Source organism: Geotrypetes seraphini, chromosome 1, assembly GCF_902459505.1.
Source record: "Geotrypetes seraphini chromosome 1, aGeoSer1.1, whole genome shotgun sequence".
Classification (NCBI taxonomy): domain Eukaryota; kingdom Metazoa; phylum Chordata; class Amphibia; order Gymnophiona; family Dermophiidae; genus Geotrypetes; species Geotrypetes seraphini.
In genome coordinates this window covers 267,156,637-267,178,681 of record NC_047084.1, presented here as the reverse complement: position 1 = coordinate 267,178,681, position 22,045 = coordinate 267,156,637, and the positions used below count along the sequence as shown (strand labels likewise).

The following is a 22,045-nucleotide window of genomic DNA, read 5'->3' as shown; positions in this document are numbered from 1 at the left end:
CAATAAGGACTGCATGCGCTGATAAAAGCCGACCCCGGGAAAACCACGAAGCCTGGGAAGGAGCAGCCCCATGTCCAGGGCGATATTTGGGAAACTCCTGCCTGAGGGCAGTGTCACCCCGAGATGCCGGGCGGGCATGGTCCTCAGGCAGGCGGGGAACCTTAGAGTCTGTCAGAGTCTGAACCAACTTATCTAAGTCCTCTCCAAACAAAAAAGATCCCCGAAAGGGAAATTTGGTAAGCTGAGTCTTGAACTCGGCATTCGCCGACCAAGCGCAAAAACACAAGGTACACCGCGCAGCCACTCCAAAGACCATAGACTTAGCCGAGGTCCGCACCAAGTCATAAAGAGCATATGAGAGGAATGATCCACCAAGGACCAGTCATCAGACTCACGATCCAGAACATGCTCAGCCCACCGAAACACTGCATGAGCCACCAGCCCCCCACAAATAGCCGCCTGGACCCCCAAAGCAGAGACATCAAAATTCTGTTTTGTTTTTTTTAAAAAAAATTATTTATTCGTTTTCAAATTAAACAACAAGTGCACAAAAGAGTATATTACAACAAATTATTCCAGAATAGCACTTTGATATCTGCCATATAAACATCTAGTAAAATCACCCCTACCACCCACCCTTCATCATATTTTCAATAAAAAAATATACACATTATATATCATAGAATAACATAATATGTAACATTATTTCCAACTCCTTCCCCCCTTTAGTGTGCTAAAAAAAAAAAAAGAAAAACGAAAAAGGAGAAGAGAAGAAGTGCTGACTATTCACTACAATATTTTGCCAATGGCCCCCAAATATTTATAAATTTAGTATATGTCCCTCTTTGTATTGCTATTGCACGTTCCATTTTAAATATATGGCATAATGTATTCCACCAAAATGTATAACTAAGGTTTCTGTAATTTTCCCAATTGTTGGTTATGTGTTGGATGGCAACCCCTGTCATAACTAATAAAAGCTTGTTGTTCTCTGATGATATTTGACTCTTTTTCCTCATCATCATGCCAAATACCACTGTATCATAAGAGAGTGCCATATGATTTTCCAATAATGTATTTACTTGAGACCATATTGAATTCCAAAATATCTTAATATAGGGACAAAAATAAAGTAGATGATCTAATGTCCCAGGTTCCAGATTACAGTGCCAGCATCTATTGGACTTGGAACTATCTAATTTTTGTAACCGAACAGGGGTCCAAAACACTCTATGTAACAAAAATAACCAAGTATGTCTCATAGATGCCGACACTATACATCTCATTCTCCAAGACCAAATTCGTGGCCATTGAGATGCAGAAATTTGGTGCTTGATCTCAATGCTCCAAATGTCTCTCAGACCATTCTTTGTTTTTTTTATTCAAGTACCCAGATAATAATTTATACCACAGTGCGGCTTGATGTCTTAGGAAGTCTGCTTGGAAGCATAGGAACTCCAAACTATACTGATTGTTCAAAGTCTTCCATTCAGGGAACCCTACCTGAATGGCCTGCTTCAGCTGCAACCATTTAAAACTTTGTGTTTTAGTAAGACCAAATCTATGTTGCAGTTGTGAAAATTCAAGCAGTTTACCATCTGAAATAACATCCTTTAGAGTTCGAATGCCTGCAATAATCCAGTTCTTCCAAAGGACTTGGGCTCCGCCAATTTTAATCTTGGAGTTTATCCATAAAGATTGATTAGTTGACTTATTAATTGGGATAGGTGTTAATTTGCTGATATATCTCAACTTTTTCCAGGTATCCATTAACATTTTATTCTCCCTATATCTCCTAGGCATGTTAATGCTTGGAACATGAACTAAATTCAAAGGGAACATAAGGCGCCATTCCAAGTATAACCAATCTGGTGCATTATCTATGAGTTCTGGGAGGATCCAATACATACCCTGACGTAAAATATAGGCTTGATGGTACCTATAAAAATTTGGAAAATTTACCCCTCCCTCCTCAATTGATTTTTGCAAGGATACTAAAGCAATTCTAGGCATTTTACCAAGCCAAAGAAATTTCATTAGAATACCATTAAGCTTTTTATAAAAGGACTCCTGAAAATAAATCAGTACCATACTCAATTGGTAACAAACCACAAGCAAAATCATCATTTTAATAGTTTGAACTCTCCCCCACCAAGAAAGATGTAAAGGGTTACAGTGCTCACATAATTCCGTAATTCTTTTTAAAACAAATTTTTCATTTTCCTTTACTGTATCATCAATTGTACTTTCAATTTGTATACCAAGATACTTAAATCCATCCTCTTTCCATATGAATGGAAAAGAATCAAATAATCCTTTTAGTCAATAAACATTTAAAGGTAAAATTTCTGATTTACTCCAATTGATTTTATAACCCGAAATTTTACCGAACATAAGAAGTTGCCTCCGCTGAGGCAGACCAGAGGTCCATCTCGCCCAGCGGTCCGCTCCCGCGGCGGCCCATCAGGCCTATTGCCTGAGCAGTGGTCCCTGACTATTTCTACAACCTACCTCTACTCCTATCCCTATAACCTATCTCTACTCCTATCTGTACCCCTCAATCCCTTTGTCCTCTAGGAATCTATCCAAACCTTCTTTGAAGCCCTGTAACGTGCTTCTGCCTACCACAGCCTCCGGAAGCGCTTTCCATGTATCTACCACCCTCTGGGTGAAAAAGAACTTCCTAGCGTTTGTTCTAAACCTGTCCCCTTTCAATTTCTCTGAGTGCCCCCTTGTACTTGTGGTTCCCCATAATTTGAAAAATCTGTCCCTGTCTACTTTTTCTATGCCCTTCAAGATCTTGAAGGTTTCTATCATCTCTAAGTCTCCGCTTCTCCAGGGAGAACAGCCCCAACTTTTTTAGTCTGTCAGTATATGAGAGATTTTCCATACCATTTATCAGCATAGTTGCTCTTCTCTGGACTCCCTCAAGTACTGCCATGTCCTTCTTGAGGTACGGCGACCAGTACTGGACACAGTATTCCAGATGCGGGCGCACCATTGCACGATACAGTGGCAGGATGACTTCCTTCATCCTGGTCGTGAGACCCTTCTTAATGATACCCAACATTTTGTTTGCTTTCCTTGAGGCTGTGGCGCACTGTGCCGACGCTTTCAATGTTGTGTCTACCATCACTCCCAGGTCTCTTTCAAGGTTACATACCCCTAGCAGTGAACCCCCCATTTTGTAAGTGAACATCGGGTTCTTTTTCCCTACATGCATGACCTTGCATTTCCCTATGTTGAAGCTCATTTGCCACTTTTTGGCCCACTCTTCCAGTGTCGTCAGATCCTTTTGGAGATCTTCGCAGTCTGCCGTGGTTTTAACCCTGCTGTATAGTTTGGTGTCATCCGCAAATTTAATGACCTCACATTTTGTTCCCGCCTCCAGGTCGTTAATAAATATATTGAACAGGAGCGGTCCCAGCACCGACCCCCTGCGAAACTCCGCTCGTGACCCATTGCCAGTCTGAGTAATGGCCCTTTACTCCAACCCTCTGTTTCCTGTCTGCCAGCCAGTTTTTCATCCATCGGTGGACCTCCCCTTGCACCCCGTGGTTCCATAGCTTCTTAAGCAGTCTTTCGTGTGGTACCTTGTCAAAGGCTTTTTGGAAGTCAAGGTAAATGATGTCTATGGATTCCCCTTTATCCACCTGGCTGTTTACCCCCTCAAAGAAGTACAATAAGTTTGTGAGGCATGACCTACCCTTGCAGAAGCCATGCTGACTCGACTGTAGCTGTCCATTGTTTTCGATGTGTTCACAGATGCTGTCCTTAATCAGCACTTCCATCATCTTTCCCAGGACCGAGGTCAAGCTCACCGGCCTGTAGTTTCCTGGGTCACCCCTTGAACCTTTCTTGAAGATGGGCGTGACATTTGCTATTTTCCAGTCCTCCGGGATCTCTCCAGTTTTTAAAGAAAGGTTACATATTTGTTGAAGTGGCTCTGCTATTTCGTTCCTTAGTTCCTTGAGTACCTTTGGGTGAATGCCGTCCGGACTTGGTGATTTGTCACTCTTTAGCCTGTCTATCTGCCTGAGGACATTCTCTTGACTTACCTCTAGTTGGACCAGCTTATCATCCTGATCTCCATTTACGATCTCTTCGGGTTCCGGAATGTTGGTTGTGTCTTCCCTCGTGAAGACTGACGTGAAGAACTCATTTAACTTGTCAACTATCTCTTTTTCCTCTTTTACCACTCCCTTTCTGTCTCCATCATCCAAGGGTCCCACTTCTTCCCTTGCTGGTTGCTTCCCCTTAATGTACCTGAAGAATGATTTGAAGTTTGTTGCTTCCCCCGCCAGTCTCTCTTCATATTCTCTTTTTGCTTTCCTAACCACTCGGTGACACTCCCTTTGGTGTTCTTTGTGCTCCTTTTGGTTGTCCTTTGTTTGGTCCTTTTTCCATTTTTTGAACGATGCTTTCTTGTCACTTATCGCCTTTTTCACTGCATTTGTTATCCACACTGGGTTTTTTGTTCTATTTTTTTTGCACCTTTTCCTGAACTTGGGGACGCACAGGTTCTGTGCTTCGTGCACAGTGCCCTTGAGTAGGGTCCAGGCTTTTTCTACGGACTCCATCTTCCTTGTGTTGCCGTTGAGTTTCTTTCCCACCATTTTCCTCATGGCATCATAATTCCCTTTTTTGAAGTTGAGCGCCGTCGTTGTGGTTCTTTTCACCTTTGATGACCCAATTTCTAGCCTGCACTGGAACGTGTTGTAATCGCTGTTTCCTAGTGAGGCTAGTACCGCCACCTCCTTTGTGGATCCCCCAGTCCGTTGAAGATTAGGTCAAGAGTGGCATCTCCCCGTGTTGGTTCCGTGACCAGTTGTTCCATGAAACAGTCCCTCGTGACCTCCAGGAAATTGGTCTCCCTCGTGCAGTTTGAGTGCCCGATATTCCTGTCTATCCAAGGGTAATTGAAGTCCCCCATCACCACCACACTTCCGCTTTTGCATACCTGCCTCAGTTCAGCCTCCAGGTCCTGGTCGATTTCTTCCAGTTGTCCAGGTGGGCGATAGTACAGACCCAATTTTATGTCTGCTCCAGTTCCTATCAAGTATACTGGGGAATCCATCTGGGTAAACTTGGCCAGAGGTGGAGAAAAATGCCTGTACCTTGGTGTGGTATACAGACCTCCGAGACAATCGGAGGATAAGGACGCAGAATTAATTGAAGACATTGAGAATATCACCTTACGGGGGGAGGCTGTTCTATTAGGAGACTTCAACATGCCTGATGTAGACTGGAACACATTATCAGCAACAACTTGTGATAGCAGGAGGATATTAACGTCCATGAAGGGAGTTCGGCTCAAACAAATGGTACTAGAGCCCACTAGGGCCCAGGCCATCCTGGACCTGGTACTTACGAATGGGGAAAGCGTCTCGGATGTCTCGGTGGGAGATACGCTAGCCACCAGTGACCATAACATGGTATGGTTTAACCTTAAGAAAGGCTTCCCTAGATCACAAACAAAAACAAGGGTACTCAATTTCAGGGGCACTGACTTCGCACGCATGGGAGATTTCGTCTACCAGACGCTGCAGGTTCAAGAAGTAACTGATAATGTGGAAGCTATGTGGTCAACCTTGAAATTGATCCTTCATGAGGCAACTATCCGCTACATAAAATCGGTAACCAAACAACAAAGAAAAAGGAAACCCCAATGGTTCACAGATGAGGTATCATACCTCGTCAAGGAGAAGAAAAGAGCATTTCTCTCATACAAACGCATGGGGGAAAAAGAAGCAAACATTGAATACAGGACAAAGTCTGCAGTGGTCAAAACAGCAGTCAGGGAGGCCAAACTTCATATGGAAGAAACTCTAGCGAAGAACAGGAAAAAAAACACAAACGGGATAGTACGCCTTAGAACGCCAGACGGGAATTATGTGGAAACTGACTCCGATAAAGCCAAACTACTGAACGATTACTTCTGTTCAGTCTTTACCTGCGAGGCACCAGGGCACGGGCCTCGGCTGGATGCAAAGCAAAGCATGGATGACCCATTTCAGAAGTTTGAGTTCACACCAGCTGATGTTTACAGAGAACTGTCAAGACTCAAGGTGAACAAAGCCATGGGACCGGACAATCTGCACCCAAGAGTGCTCAGAGAGCTATGCGATGTCTTGGCGGAACCGTTAGCCATGCTCTTCAATCTCTCCCTAAGTACGGGGAGAGTCCCCCTGGACTGGAAAACTGCCAACGTTGTTCCTCTGCACAAAAAGGGTTGCAGAGCGGAGGCTGCAAATTACAGACCAGTAAGTCTCACATCAATAGTGTGTAAACTCATGGAAACTCTACTTAAAGGGAAATTAGACACGAGGGGAATCTGAGGGATCCCTGTCAACATGGATTCACTAGGGGCAGGTCATGCCAATCCAATATTATCAACTTCTTTGACTGGGTGACAGGAAAGCTAGACTCGGGAGAGTCTCTGGACATAGTGTACTTGGATTTCAGTAAAGCGTTTGACAGTGTCCCACACCGTAGACTATTAAACAAGATGAAATCGATGGGGTTAGGTGAGAAACTAACTGCATGGGTCAATGATTGGCTGAGTGGAAGACTTCAGAGGGTGGTGGTCAATGGCACCCTCTCTAAGACATTAGAGGTGACTAGCGGAGTGCCACAGGGCTCAGTCCTGGGACCATCCCTTTTTAACATATTCATAAGGGACTTGACCCAAGGGCTTCAGGGAAAAGTAGCGCTGTTTGCCGACGACGCCAAACTGTGTAATATAGTAGGTGAAAGCGATCTCACGGATGGTATGACGCAGGATCTGATCAAGTTGGAAAACTGGTCCTCAACATGGCAGCTGGGCTTCAACGCAAAGAAGTGTAAGGTGATGCATCTCGGCAGCAGAAATCCATGCAGAACATACACCTTGAATGGAGAAACACTCAAGTTTCAAGTTTATTCGTTATTTGATTAATCGCCTATCATAGTTACTAAGCGATGTACAAAAACTATAAATTTAAGGTAAACAATAACAAGAATATATAAAAAATATAAAAAATATTTTAAAAATAGACCGATTACAACAGGAAACACTAAGATAAAAGGGAACGAAATACATTTTATGATAGGTAAGGAAGAACATTTAAGGGTAATATACAAAGGGAAAGGGAAAACGAAATAGTTTATTGGGAGTATAATACACAATTGAACAAAATGAACGGCAGTTATAAAGAGCAATTGGCATTTCAATTAGATATTGAAAGCGTCTTTAAAAAGAAAGCTCTTAAGTTGGCTTTTAAATTTATCAAAATTTTTCTCCTGTCTTAAGTAAAGTGGGAGAGAGTTCCAAGTTTGTGGTGCTGTAACGGTAAAAATATATTGCCTTCGTGTATTAATCATTTTAAGGGTGGGAATAACCAATAAAAGTTGTTCATTCGATCTTAAAGTTTTTTGAGAAGAATATGGAATTAAAACTTTATAAATGAATGATGGAGTTTTGTATAGCAATGATTTAAAGGTGAGTAAAGATAATTTATAAAGAATGCGGTGTGCCACAGGGAGCCAATGTGCCTTTTGAAGTAACGGGGTGACATGATCAAATTTTTGGCCCCCGTAATTAATTTGATGGAAGTGTTTTGGATAATTTGTAATCTTCTAATTTCTTTTTGGGCCATTCCTTTGAATAAAGCATTACAGTAGTCAATTTTTGAAATAATCAATGAATGAATTAATGTATTTAAAGATTTGGGACAGAGGAATTTTGAAATAGAGCGGATTTGACGTAACCTGTAGAAAGTATTCTTGACCACATAGCTAATGTGGTCATGATAAGTAAGATTTTCATCTAAAATGATACCTAGTATCCGGATTTTATTTACTTGTTTGAGCGTAACTCCTTGTATATTAATAGAAACCGCTATTTTATGATTTTCTTTCCAGGGAAAGAGTAAAGTGTTGGTTTTATTAATGTTTAAGGACAATCTGTTTTGGTCCAGCCATAGATGAATCTGTTTAAGTTTTTCATTAATGGTGGCAATTTCTGACGGATTATTAGGGTCAAGTGGGTGTAAGATTTGTACATCATTAGCATAAGCAAATACTGAGAAACCAATAGATTGACAGAGAGTCATAAGGGGAGAGAGGAAAATATTGAACAGGAGAGGAGATAGAATAGAACCTTGAGGAATGCCATAGGAGCTGGAGAAACTCGAAGAAATAGAATCATTAAAAGAGACTATAGAAGTTCGATTATCAAAATAGGACCTAAACCAAAGAAGAACTTGCTCGGAAATGCCAATAGATTGTAATCTATTTAATAAAAGATTATGATCAACTGTGTCGAATGCTGCTGAAAGGTCTAGTGAAATCAGAAGGACAGAAGAGTGGTGATCCAGGTGGTATAGTATAGATGATGTCATACCTATTAGGGAATGTTCGGTGGAATGGTGTTGCCGGAAACCGGTTTGGTTAGGATGTAGAATATTTGTTTGTTCTATAAAGTTTGATATTTGATTAAAAACAATTTTCTCTGTTATCTTTGCAAGAAATGGGATATTGGCAATTGGCCTATAATTTGATTTCTCTTCGATGCCTATTTTTTGATCTTTGACAATAGGATGAATATAGGGATGCATATAGGATGAATATAGGATGCATATAGGGAAAAAAAACCCGTTGTTTAACTACAAATTGGGGGGGGCATTGTTGGGAGAAAGCTGTCTTGAGAGAGACTTGGGAGTGCTGGTGGATGCATCACTGAAGCCATCTGCACAGTGCGCAGCGGCCTCAAAAAAAGCCAACAGGATGCTGGGCATCATAAAAAGGGGCATAACAACCAGGACGAGGGAAGTCATCTTGCCACTGTATCGAGTGATGGTGCGTCCGCATCTGGAATATTGCGTTCAATATTGGTCGCCGTACCTCAAGAAGGACATGGCGGTACTCGAGAGAGTCCAAAGGAGAGCAACGAAACTGGTAAGAGGGCTGGAACACTGCCCATATGCCGAGAGGTTGGATAGGCTGGGGCTCTTCTCTCTGGAAAAAAGGAGGCTCAGGGGTGATATGATAGAGACCTTCAAGATCATGAGGGGCATAGAGAGGGTGGATAGGGACAGATTCTTCAGGCTGAAGGGGACAACAGGTACGAGGGGGCATTCAGAGAAACTGAAGGGAGATAGGTTCAAAACGAATGCAAGGAAGTTTTTTTTCATCCAAAGGGTCGTGGACACTTGGAATGCGCTACCGGAGGACGTGATTGGGCAGAGTACGGTACAAGGATTCAAACAGAGACTGGACGGATTCCTGAGGGATAAAGGGATCGTGGGATACTGAGAAAGCTAACCAGAAAATAAGTATAGAAACCCGACCAGGTCGTGCATGTGCAAGACCGGAGGGCTAGGACTTTGATAGGAAGATAGGACTCAATAGGAAACCAAGGTGGCATGGGGGCCCCTTCTGGTGATTTGGACAGGTCGTGACCTGTTTGGGCCGCCGCGGGAGCGGACTGCTGGGCAGGATGGACCTATGGTCTGACCCGGCGGAGGCACTGAAAAAAAAAAAAAAAAAAAAAAAATAGTAGAAGTTTTCCAGGCCGATGGCATTGTGCTGTGCTGTAGACTTTCATTGATCAAAAAAAGTATTAGGGGTCCGAAAAAATCAAAATGTTGTTTAAGAATAAATGGCGAGATAGATTCGTTTCGTGTACCCTTACTGTTGATTGTTTTGATTAAAGATTTTAATTCTTCCAGAGAGGGGAGATGAAATTGTGAGCATTTTGCAGATAGCACTGAGGAAGTTGCTGTATCAAATTGATCAGGGATAGACTCATTAGTAACTCCAAATTTGTCTCTAATATTTTTAATTTTATCAACGAAATAGGTTCCTGTGCTGTTGGTAACTGGCTTGAAGAATGGTCCGGTTTTTTTGAAGATGGAGTAACTGTTTTTAATATTTTAAATAGAGTAGAAACATTTCTAGCTTTTAAAATTTGATCAGAGTAATATTTCCTTTTTGCTTGATTTCTTTTTTCTTTGTACAGATTGGAGTAAATTTTAAATTTTTCTAAATTAGAGTGAGTTTTGTTTTTTCTCCAACAGCACTCAAGGGATCTCATTTGTTTTTTAATCAATATGAGTTCTGCAGTAAACCAAGGATTAGAACATTTTCTAGCTGAAATATATTTAGTATGAAATGGAGCTACTTTGTCAAGTAAAAGTTGTATATTCTCATTCCATAATAATAAATAATCATCTAGAGTGATAGATTTAGAGTTTGAAGGTGTAAAATGGAAGTTTTCAGCTAGTTGATTAGCGGATAATAATCTCTAAATCTCTAAATCTCTTAAAATCTCTAAATTTGATAATTTTACTAGCAGTCTCACTAGCTACGACTTCAGAAGAACGGGATTTGGGAGTAATCATCAGTGCAGACATGAAGGCTGCCAAACAGATAGAGAAGGCCTCATCCAAGGCAAGGCGAATGATGGGATGTATCAATAGAAGCTTCGTCAGCCGTAAACCTGAAGTCATAATGCCACTGTACAGAACCATGGTGAGACCTCATCTGGAGTACTGTGTGCAATTCTGGAGGCCACATTACCGTAAAGATGTACTTCGAGCTGAGTCAGTCCAGCGAATGGCCACTAGGATGGTCTCCGGACTCAAGGGTCTCTCATACGAGGAAAGACTGGGCAAGTTGCAGCTCTACTCTCTAGAGGAGCGCAGGGAAAGGGGTGACATGACTGAGACATTTAAGTACGTCACAGGTCGTGTCGAGGTGGAAAACGACATATTCTTTCCTAAGGGACCTTCAGTCACAAGGGGGCACCCGCTCAAACTCAGAGGAGGGAGATTTGGTGGTGACACCAGGAAGTATTTCTTCACAGAAAGGGTGGTGGATAACTGGAACAAACTACCGGTGCAGGTGATCAAGGCCACTAGCATGCTCGACTTTAAGAATAAATGGGACATCCACGTGGGATCTCTACGTGGGTCGACCAACACTCTGACTTAGTGGGGTGGGTCAGTAGAGTGGGCAGACTTGATGGGCTATAGCCCTTTTCTGCCGTCATCTTTCTATGTTTCTAATTAATTCCAACAAGCAAGGTAAAGTAGACTCTGGATTTCTCAAATAAAGCAGAATATCATCTGCATATGCTGAGATCTTATATTCCATATCAGAATAAGGAATACCCTGTATCCCCTTTCATTTGTATAAATCCAGAACCTATGCCAAACCAATCTAAAACTTGATACATGAAATTCCATTCTACCCTGTCAAAAGCTTTTTCTGCATCTAAAGAAACAGCAAAAGCCGGCTCTTCCAAATTTTTTGATAAATTTAACATATGAAACGCTAATCTAGAGTTATTAGAAGAATGTCTTTTCGCAACAAACCCAGTCTGATGCATATCTATAATATAAGGGAGAGCTTTAGATAATCTCAAAGCCAAAATTTTCACCAAAAGTTTATTATCCACATTTATTAAAGATATAGGCCTGTAGTTTGAAACCAAAGTAGGATCTTTGTTTGGCTTAGGCAAAACAATTACTACTGATTCAGCCATAGTACCCTTATAAGTTGTGCCTGATATAAATTTAATAAATAAGGGGAAAGGACATTTTGAAGAAATGTTTTATAAAATTCTATCGTATATCCATCACCACCTGGAGCGGATCCAACTCTAAGAGACTTCAACGCTGATTTTAATTCTTTTAGAGATATACCGTATTTTCACGCAGATAACGCGCACCTGTGTAAAACGCGCACACGGGTATAGCGTGCAGAAACCACGATTTTATGTACAAAAACGTTTGTATACCGCGCTCACGGGTATACCGCGCATGCAGCCCGACTGTCCTTTCGCCCGCCCCGACTCTCCTCTGGCCACCCCGACTCTCCTTTCGCCCTCCCCGACTCTCCGTGCGCTGTCCCGACTATCCGTTCACCCTCCCTGACTTTCCGTGCACTGCCCCGCCTCTCCGTGCGCTGTCCCGACTCTCCGTTCACCCTCCCTGACTTTCCGTGCACTGCCCCGACTCTCCGTGCGCTGTCCCGACTCTCCGTTCACCCTCCCTGACTTTCCGTGCACTGCCCCGCCTCTCCGTGCGCTGTCCCGACTCTCCGTTCACCCGCCCTGACTTTCCGTGCACTGCCCCGACTCTCCGTGCGCTGTCCCGACTCTCCGTTCACCCGCCCTGACTTTCCGTGCACTGCCCCGCCTCTCCGTGCGCTGTCCCAACTCTCCTTTCGCCCGCCCTGCCCTGCTCCCAGCTCTGTAAGCATGCGCAATGGTCTGAGCATGCTTGCCGCTTAGTTTTCACCAAGGCTGTTTTTCTGGTGGTGTGCTTTTCACCACGTGGCTGTGGCCTCCCTCTATCTGGCCTTGTAATTTGCCCAGTGAATACAATTTTGACTATACAACAGCATCTCAGCCTTTGGGTAAGCCTATAAAAGATTAATGCTGCATGTAGAGCCCACATTTTAATTTGATCTCTTCAGATTGGTATTCTGCATTTATCTACCCGGTAGTAGAGTTTATCAATTAAATTTAAATGTACCGCCATAATGGCAGGAATAAGACGAAAGTCATATACAGTAGACTTTAAGCTTCAAGTCATTGCGAAAGCTGAGGAAATAGGCAACCGGGCCGCAGAATAGGCCCTGGAGCCTTAGGTCCCACCTGGGGGCGCGGCCTGAGGCACATGGTCGGGTTGGGCCCATGTGCCTCAGGCCGCGCCCCCAGGTGGGACCTAAGGCTCCAGGGCCTATTCTGATTGGCCCACGCGCCTTAGGCCCCACCAGTAGGCGGAGCTTTGGGACGGATGGGCCAATCCGGCCTCATTCCGTCGTTGGCTGCCTGCCGGACAGGCGGGTTTGGCTCCCGTCTGTCCGGCCAACTACCAAAGGTACGGGGAAGGGGGGTGGGGGTGTCGTGGGGGTCGGCCAGGGGGGGCGCGGGTCGGCTGGGGGGGCGGTCGGAGGTTCTTGGGGGGGGGCGGTCGTTGGAGGGAGGGGGGTTTGCGTCGAGGGCAGGAGGGCCTGGGATCCCTCCTGCCCGTAATGTAGTGCGGGGTGGGGGTAGGGGGTCGCCGTGGCCAGGAGGGTTTGGGCTCCCTCCTGGCCCGATATTGTCGGGGAGTTGGGGAGTCGGCCAGGCAAGAGGGCTTGGGCTCCCTCTTGCTCCGATCGTGAATGCGGGTGCGGGTGGGAGCGCGTGCGAGCGGTCGTTCGGGGTGGGGGTGCGAGCGGTCCTGCTGGGGGGGGTGAATCGGGCGTCGGGCGGGGTGGGAACTATGTAAAAAAAAATTTTGTATACCGCGCTCACGCGTATAACGCGGTAGGTAAAAACGCATATAACGCACGCGTTATATGCGTGAAAATACGGTAGGTTCTTCTAAACTTCTTTTTATATGTTCAGGAACCTTAGGTCCAATAATTAAATCTAAAAAATTTAAACCATCCTTTTGCCTCTCCATATAAGGCTCAGAAGAATACAGGTCTTTATAAAATTTCAGAAACTGTTTTAATATTTGATCTGTTTGATTATTTATAACACCGTTATCTTTTATTACATCAATGTTAGTTCTTCTTTTCTTCGCTTTAAGATAATTTGCCAATAATCTTCCTGCCTTATTAGAATTTCCATAATACATTGTCTGTTTGGAAAACAAATCTCTTCTTATCATTTTTGAAGCTAATTCATTATACAGTGGTACCTCGGTTTACGAGTGCACCGGTTTGCGAGTGTTTTGCAAGACGAGCAAAACATTTGCAAACTTGGTGCCTCGTAAACCGAGCTTGCCTCGCAGTACGAGCGCCCCCCTCCCCGCAATCCGGCATCCCCCCCAGCAATCCGGCATCCCCCCCTCCACCGCAATCCTACTTTCCCCCCCTCGAGCACGTCAATGACACTAACTTTACCCCGTCTTGGCACCAGTGCCGGTGCCCAAAGATCCTCCCTCTTCTGGCGCGGCCTGGGCTGGGCGGTGCGTCGGAGATCCTCCCTCTTCTGGGCTGGGCTGGCTTTGAGCATTTGCGCATGCTCAAAGCCTTCTGGTCTCGCTCTCAATCTCGGAGAGAGCGAGACCAGAAGGCTTTGAGCATGCGCAAATGCTCAAAGCCAGTCCAGCCCAGCCCAGCCCAGAAGAGGGAGGATCTCCAACGCACCGCCCAGCCCAGGCCGCGCCAGAAGAGGGAAGATCTTCAGGCATCGGCACTGGTGCCAAGTCGGGTAAAGGAAGTGTCATTGACGTGCTCGGGGGGGAGGGGAAGTAGGATCGCGGTGGAGGGGGGGGCAACGCGAGTGGGGGGAGGATGCCGGTTCGCAGGGGGGAAAGCCGGATCGCGGGGAGGGGTTTGGAACAGCGTCGGATTCCTCAAGGGGGGGGAGAATGGAGCAGCGCCGGTAGCCTCGGGGGGGGGGGGTGGAGAGGAGGTGGAACCAATCAAAGCAGTTTCCCTTACTTCCTATGGGGAAACTTGCTTTGATATACGAGCAATTTGGTTTACGAGCATGCTTCTGGAATGAATTATGCTTGTAAACCAAGGTTCCACTGTATTTATCTTTTGCTTTTAAAAGAGCTTGCAATAAATCATGGTCCCATTTGCTTATCAATTTAGATTCTAATAATTTAATTTATTTTTCTAAATCCAAAAATTGCATTTTAATCTGTTTCCTAATATAAGCAGAATAGGAAATAATATAACCTCTCATTGTCGCCTTAAAGGCATCCCATAGATTTTCAATAGATGTATCCTCTAATAAATTAAATTGAAAGAATTCCCTAATTTGTACTTTAAAATTTTCCAAAAATTTGTCATCCACAAGCAATGCATTATCAAATCTCTATAGAGGTCTTCTGTTCTCTAATTGATCTAATTGTAATTCTACCCATATTCCAGCATGATCCGAAATAATAATTGGATCAATGGAAGCTTTAATCACATGTTGAACTTTATGAGATGAAACAAATATATAATCAATTCTCAAATAAGACTTATGAACCTGTGAACAGAATGAAAATTCCTGATCATTAAAATGAAGAATACGCCATGTATCTTTTAAATCAGATGAATTAACCAAATTATCCAAACCTAAAGATTTTATATTTTTACTTGGTTTTGTATCCATTAATGGATCCATTACAGCATTGAAATCTCCAGCTACTACTAAATTAGAAGTGGCCAGTGGTAATAACAAGCTCTGCAAATTTTTAAAGAAATCTTGTTGGTTTGAATTAGGGGCATATATATATTAAACAACGTCAGGGTATTATTTCCTAAACTCATATCTACGTGTAACCACTTCCCATGTGGATCTGAGTTTACTAGTTTAAAAGTGGCCATTCATTTTTTATTTATGAGAATTGGTACCCCTGCTTTTTTACCTGAAGCCGGAGCAAAAAAACATTTTTTCACCCACCCACCCTCTAGTTTCTGTGATTCCATCATATTAAGGTGAGTCTCCTGCAAATAATAAACATTCCTTTTGATCATATGATTTAGGCCATTGACATTTATAGAGAAAATCTTAAAAGGCATAATACAGTTTTAACTCATAAACATAGTCATCTTCTTCCCTATCTCCAATTCTAAAATCTGAAATAATTCTCTCCTTAGCACACATATTAATCTCTATATTACCCAACCCTTTACTAATCCTTAACATAACCACCTCAATATTACATTTAAAACCCACCCTCTTCCCACCCAAACCCCCCCAATACAATGCCTGCCTAAGACCACACATTGGATTAGTAACCCCCCCCCCCCCCCCCGGGCAACCTATATTTACTTTCCACACTCATTTCATTAAGACTTATCTCTAACCCAATCCATCTACCATTATACTTTAATCATTCATCATATCCACATTATATCTTTTAGATCTTATGATACCATTTCTTATTAGCATACTTATTTAATCAATTTCTCTATATATTATTAAACATTTAATCTCATAACACTAGTTATTTCGTTCTTTTCATTAAATATTCCACCTATTTTCAAATAAAAACATTCCCATCCCCATACACACCCTTAAATTCATTCCCAATATTCTAATTCTTCAGTATAATCCTATTATAAACCTTAGCTATTATATAATATAAATATAAACATTCATATTATTTCAATAATATCTATATTTGTATATATTTTAAATTCATCTTGGCATCCTATATAATAAAAGGCTAACTCGCGCATGCGCATTCCTATTTGCGTGTTCCGTGCGCTGTAGGTCTGTGGTCGCAGGAGTGCGCATGCGCGAGTCCCCAGCCTTCTTCCCAGAACCTACCTTGGTCGCCAGCAGTGGCGGCTCCTCTCACAAGCCCCCAGCGCTGCTTTCAGCTCCTGCTGCATAGGGACCACACCGAGCCATCCGACAATTACCATAAAATCTTCAGGCGCGAGCGGCGGCTTGCCGCACACGCCCCAACGCCAAGCGCTCTTTTAAAATCTTCAGGCGCGAGCGGCGGCTTGCCGCACACGCCCCAACGCCAAGCGCTCTTTTAAAATCTTCAGGCGCGAGCGGCGGCTTGCCGCACACACCCCAACGCCAAGCGCTCTTTTAAAATCTTCAGGCGCGAGCGGCGGCTTGCCGCACGCGCCCTGACCTTCAAACCCCCCTGCCGGCATCTATTTTTCCTCCTACTCCTTCTCGCCTGCTCACAGCTTTTAACTGAAAAGCGCTGCTGCTGTGCTGCCACTGGCCTCACAATCTTCTCTCCACTGCGGCCCGTCCTCTCACAACTTCCTGTTTCCGCTAGGGTTGGCCGCAGTGTAGAGAAGACACCGAGGCCAGCAACAGCGCGGTGCAGCGCTTTTCTGTGAGGCAAGTAGATTTCTGTGGGTCATATGCACAGGGGGAGCAGGAAAGGAATGCTGCTGGACGGGGGGGAGGGAAAAGGAAGGGAACAGGGGGAGCAGGCAAGGGGTGGGTGCACAGGGAAGTGGGGGGGAATGCTGCTGCTACACAGGGAAAAGGGAAATGCTGCTGCACAGGGAAGGAGGGAATGCTGCTGCTGTACAGGGAAGTGTGGGGGAATGCTGCTGTACAGGGAATGGGGGAATGCTGTTGCTGCTACACAGAGAAGGGGGGAATGCTGCTGTTGCTGCACAGGGAAGTGGGGGAAAGGGGGCCAGGGAGCAATCTTGGTTTGCTTTGGGGGGAGACAAAAGGGGGCCATGGAGAGAGACAGAAAGATAGGCAGGCAGCGCACGAGAATGAAAAACAGACACACAGAAAGACAGCAGGCAGGAAGAGAGACAGAAAGAAAGAAACACAGACAGACAAAGGGGGCCAGGGAGAGAGACAGACAGAAAGAAAGACAGACAGTGGGAGGGAGAGAGACCAAGAAAGAGACAGGGGCAGGGAGAGACACAGAAAGAAAGAAAGACAGATAGACATATTCTAGCACCCGTTAATGTAACGGGCTTAATGACTAGTCTAATATAATAAAATGATAGGCTGCGCATGCACACTAAAAAAACGTGTTCCCTGATCCCGTCGCGGAAACACGACTGCGCATGCGCGGGTTTTACGTCACCACTTGCTCGCGGCGGCTTTCAAATAAAAAAAAAATTACACAGCTGCGGCGGCCTTCCTTACCCCCGCCTCTCACTGTGAATGGTACCGGCTCCTCTCTCGAACTGCACCAGGATTGAGAGAGGAGCTGCAGCGCCGGCTTTCAACTTAAAACAAACCAAAAAAAAAAACCCAACTGGAGATCGCTGCTCTCACCCGGCTCCCACTGTGCAAACCCCCCCCCATGGGAGGATGCGCCGCAGCAAAGTGTTGCACAGGTACTGGAGGGGGAGAGACATATCGCTTCTGCACTGGTACAAACATCCCTCCAGCGTTGGCAGTCGCTGCACGTTAAACAGGCTGCTTCGGGCTTTCTCCTGCAGTTGAGTCCCTCTGCCGCGTCACTGATGACATCATCAATGATGCGACAGATAGACTCAACGGCAGAAGAAAGCCGAAGCAGCCTGTTTAGCGTGCTGCAGCTGCCAACGCTGGAGGGAGGTTTGATATTAAAGTCATCTTGCTGGGAGGGTCGCAAAGTCAGCGGGGGTTGGGAGGGGAGAGAAGCGTCTGCCTCGGGTGCTTCAGGCTGCAGCAGCGTTTACAATTCGCTGCTGTTGCCGGCTTCAGGCCTTCCTCTCTGGCCGGTCCTGCCTACTTCCTGTTTTCATGAAGACAGGACCCGCCAAAGAGGAAGACCTGAAGCCAGCAACAGCAATGAATTGTGATTGCTGCTGCTGACCAATGAAATAGTTCAATGAGGAAAGGGAGCAGAGGGGGAGAGAAAGGCTTGGAGGGAAGGAGGAAGGTATGCCAGACTAAGGCAAAAGGAAGGAGGAGATGGAGAGAGGCCATATGGGAGAGAGAGAGAGAGATGGAAAGAGAAGTGAGGGCAGTGAATGGAAGGGGCAACATAGAGGGTGAACAGTATTCTAGCACCCGTTAATGTAACGGGCTTAAAGACTAGTCAATATATAAAAACCCTATCTTTAAATTATCTCAAATATATTACTTTCATCCTTAATATACCACCTTTACACAGTCATACAAACACATCCTATCATTTACTCTCCTAAAAGTAACATCCACACATCAAACATCCTGAACATTTTCCCTTTTTTTTCCTCTTTTTTCTCCTATATTTCCCCATCAATATAATACAATAGCCATTTCATTAAAATTCTAAAATACTAAAATAGATCCAATCCGATTAAAGCTACATTAGGAAGCACTCAATAAGAACAGTTTCTCTTTTACCAAAGTACCAATTCTATATCTTAAACTTAAAAATTATCAAATAAGCATACAATATAAATAACTTTCTATAAATTCCTATTTCATATCTTTTTTTTTAATTTAAATTTTTAAATTATTTATACTGTCTTTACTTCTGCATTCATCTGAATACATCCAGAACTTGCCCAGCCACTATATATGTCCATACACCATTCCAGTCCTTCCCACTGTAGTTGTACGCCATTCATCACATGTTTCTCATAATCCATTTGGGAAGCATGGCAACACTGACATCCACTGCATTCAGCAAACATTCTTAAATTCTGTAATCAATCAATCATTAGAGACTGAGATAACAAACGCCGATCTTGACGTGATAGCGATATCCGAAACCTGGTTCACGGAATCGCATGGGTGGGATATGGTTATACCAGGGTACAACCTACTTCGTTGCGACCGAGAGGGTAAATTGGGAGGAGGAGTAGCGCTATACACTAAGGAAAGCATCAAAACCACCAGAATCACAGATGTTAGATACACCGGGGAATCTGGGTGAACCTGGCCAGAGGGAATGAAAAATGCCTATACCTTGGGGTGATATATAGACCTCCCAAGGCAACAGGAGACAAAGACATGGAATTAATCGAGGATATAGAGAACATCACACTGCGCGGGGACACAATAATGCTAGGAGACTTCAACATGCCAGATGCAGATTGGAACACACTCTCCGCGACTACGGGTAGCAGCAAAAGAATATTAATCTCCATAAAGGGTGCACGTCTCAAGCAATTGGTATTGGAGCCCACCAGGGACCAGGCGTTACTAGACCTAGTTCTCACCAACGGAGATAGCGTCACGGAAGTCTCAGTAGGAGACACACTGGCCTCCAGCGACCATAATATGGTATGGCTCAACCTCAAGAAAGGTTTCCCTAAGACAAACACAGCAACAAGGGTTCTCAACTTTAGAGGCACAGACTTCAACCGCATGGGAGATTTTGTCCATCAGGAGCTACATAAACAAGCAATATCTGACAATGTGGAGGATATGTGGTCGTCTCTGAAGTCCATCCTACATGAAGCAACAGACCAATACATAAAGACAGTAAGTAAACGCAGGAGAAACAAAAGACCCCAATGGTTCAGTAAAGAAATTTCAGACCTAGTTAAACAGAAAAAAGACGCATTTATCACCTACAAACATTTAGGCAGAGATGGGGGCGAAAGAGGACTATCTAGACAGATCTAAAGCTGTCAAAACAGCAGTCAGAGAAGCCAAACTCCGAATGGAGGAAGAGCTAGCACGGAAAATTAAGAAAGGGGATAAATCTTTCTTCAGCTATATTAGTGACAGGAAAAGAAACAAAGATGGGATAGTACGCCTGAAGCAATCGGACGGTAACTTTGCGGAATCAGATTCTGAGAAGGCAGAACTACTAAACAAATACTTCTGTTCAGTGTTCACCCGCGAAGCGCCGGGAGCTGGTCCACAGCTGCAGACGGGAGATAACCAGAAAGACCCGTTTCAAGATTTTGAATTTACGCCCAGTAGCGTCTATGACGAACTATCAAGACTCAAGGTAAACAAAGCCATGGGACCGGATAACCTACACCCCAGAATGCTCAGGGAGTTAAGGGAAGTCCTGGCAGAACCATTATCTGTTCTTTTCAATCTTTCCCTAAGCACAGGAAGGGTCCCCTTGGACTGGAAAACCGCCAACGTAATCCCACTCCACAAAAAGGGCTGCAGGACAGAGACAGCAAACTACAGACCAGTGAGTCTCACGTCTATAGTGTGTAAACTCATGGAAACACTGATCAAACAGAATCTTGACACAATCCTAGACGAAGAAAAACTGCGTGATCCACACCAACACGGGTTCACCCAGGGCAGATCCTGCCAATCTAATCTGATTAGCTTTTTTGACTGGGTTACTAGACAACTGGACGCCGGAGAATCACTGGACATGGTATATTTGGACTTCAGTAAAGCATTTGATAGCGTCCCTCATTGAAGATTACTGAACAAGCTGAAATCGATAGGATTAGGAGACACTAACTACATGGGTTGGGGATTGGCTGAGCAGTAGACTTCAGAAGGTGGTGGTGAACGGTACCCCATCCGAAGCATCGGACGTGATCAGTGGAGTGCCGCAGGGCTCGGTCCTGGGCCCGATTCTATTTAACTTATTCATAAGAGATATGACGCAAGGACTTAGTGGAAGGGTATCACTGTTCGCCGACGACGCCAAACTTTGCAACATAGTAGGCAAAAGCTTATTACCTGATAATATGACACACGACCTACTGTTGCTGGAACAATGGTCAACTACTTGGCAGCTAGGCTTTAATGCTAAAAAATGCAAGATAATGCATCTGGGTAAGAGAAACCCGTGTAGAACTTATGTACTAAATAGTGAGACCTTGGTTAGGACCACGGCGGAACGCGACCTAGGGGTGATCATTAGTGAGGACATGAAGGTTGCCAATCAAGTGGAGAAGGCTTCCTCCAGGGCAAGACAAATGATGGGGTGTATCCGCAGAGGTTTCGTCAGCAGGAGACCTGAAGTTATGATGCCGTTGTACAGAGCCATGGTGAGGCCTCACTTGGAGTACTGTGTTCAGTTTTGGAGACCACACTACCGAAAGGACGTGCTGAGGATCGAGTCGGTTCAGCGAGTGGCCACCAGGATGGTCTTGGGGCTCAAGGATCTCACGTATGAAGAAAGATTAAAAAAATTGCAGCTGTACTCACTTGAGGAAAGAAGAGAACGGGGAGATATGATTGAAACATATAAGTACATCATGGGACACATCGAGTTAGAAGATGATATCTTCTGGCTCATGGGACCCTCGACCACCAGAGGGCATCCGCTGAAAATCAGGGGAGGGAAGTTTCATGGCGACTCCAGGAAGTACTTCTTCACCGAAAGAGTAGTGGATCATTGTAACAGACTCCCACTCCAGGTGATAAAGGCCAGCAGCGGGACGGATTTTAAGAGAAAATGGGATACTCACGTGGGATCGTTAAGGGAGTAAATTCAGGGGAGGGGATACTTGGAATGGGCAGACTTGGTGGGCTATAGCCCTTTTCTGCTGCTTTTTTCTATGTTTCTAATCCTGCTTCCTTCTTCTTACCATTCCTTACTGTCCATTTCCCTTTTATCAGTTTATTAATTTGTCTGTTCCTTTCATATTTATTCTCAAATATTATTAAGAATCATCCAAAAACAGTTCTTTTACAGTGTAGTTTCATATGATTTGAACTACAAGAATGTTTGCCAGACTGACCTACAATTCTTAATACTCCTTCTCCTAT

General features: G+C 44.3%; 1 protein-coding gene across 3 annotated transcripts in view; it reads right to left on the bottom strand.

Moving 5' to 3' along the window:
* The window catches only part of LETM1 (leucine zipper and EF-hand containing transmembrane protein 1), a 251,235-nt gene that overhangs the window by 97,718 nt on the left and 131,472 nt on the right, over nt 1-22,045 (bottom strand). The gene's annotated exons all lie outside the window — the stretch shown is intronic.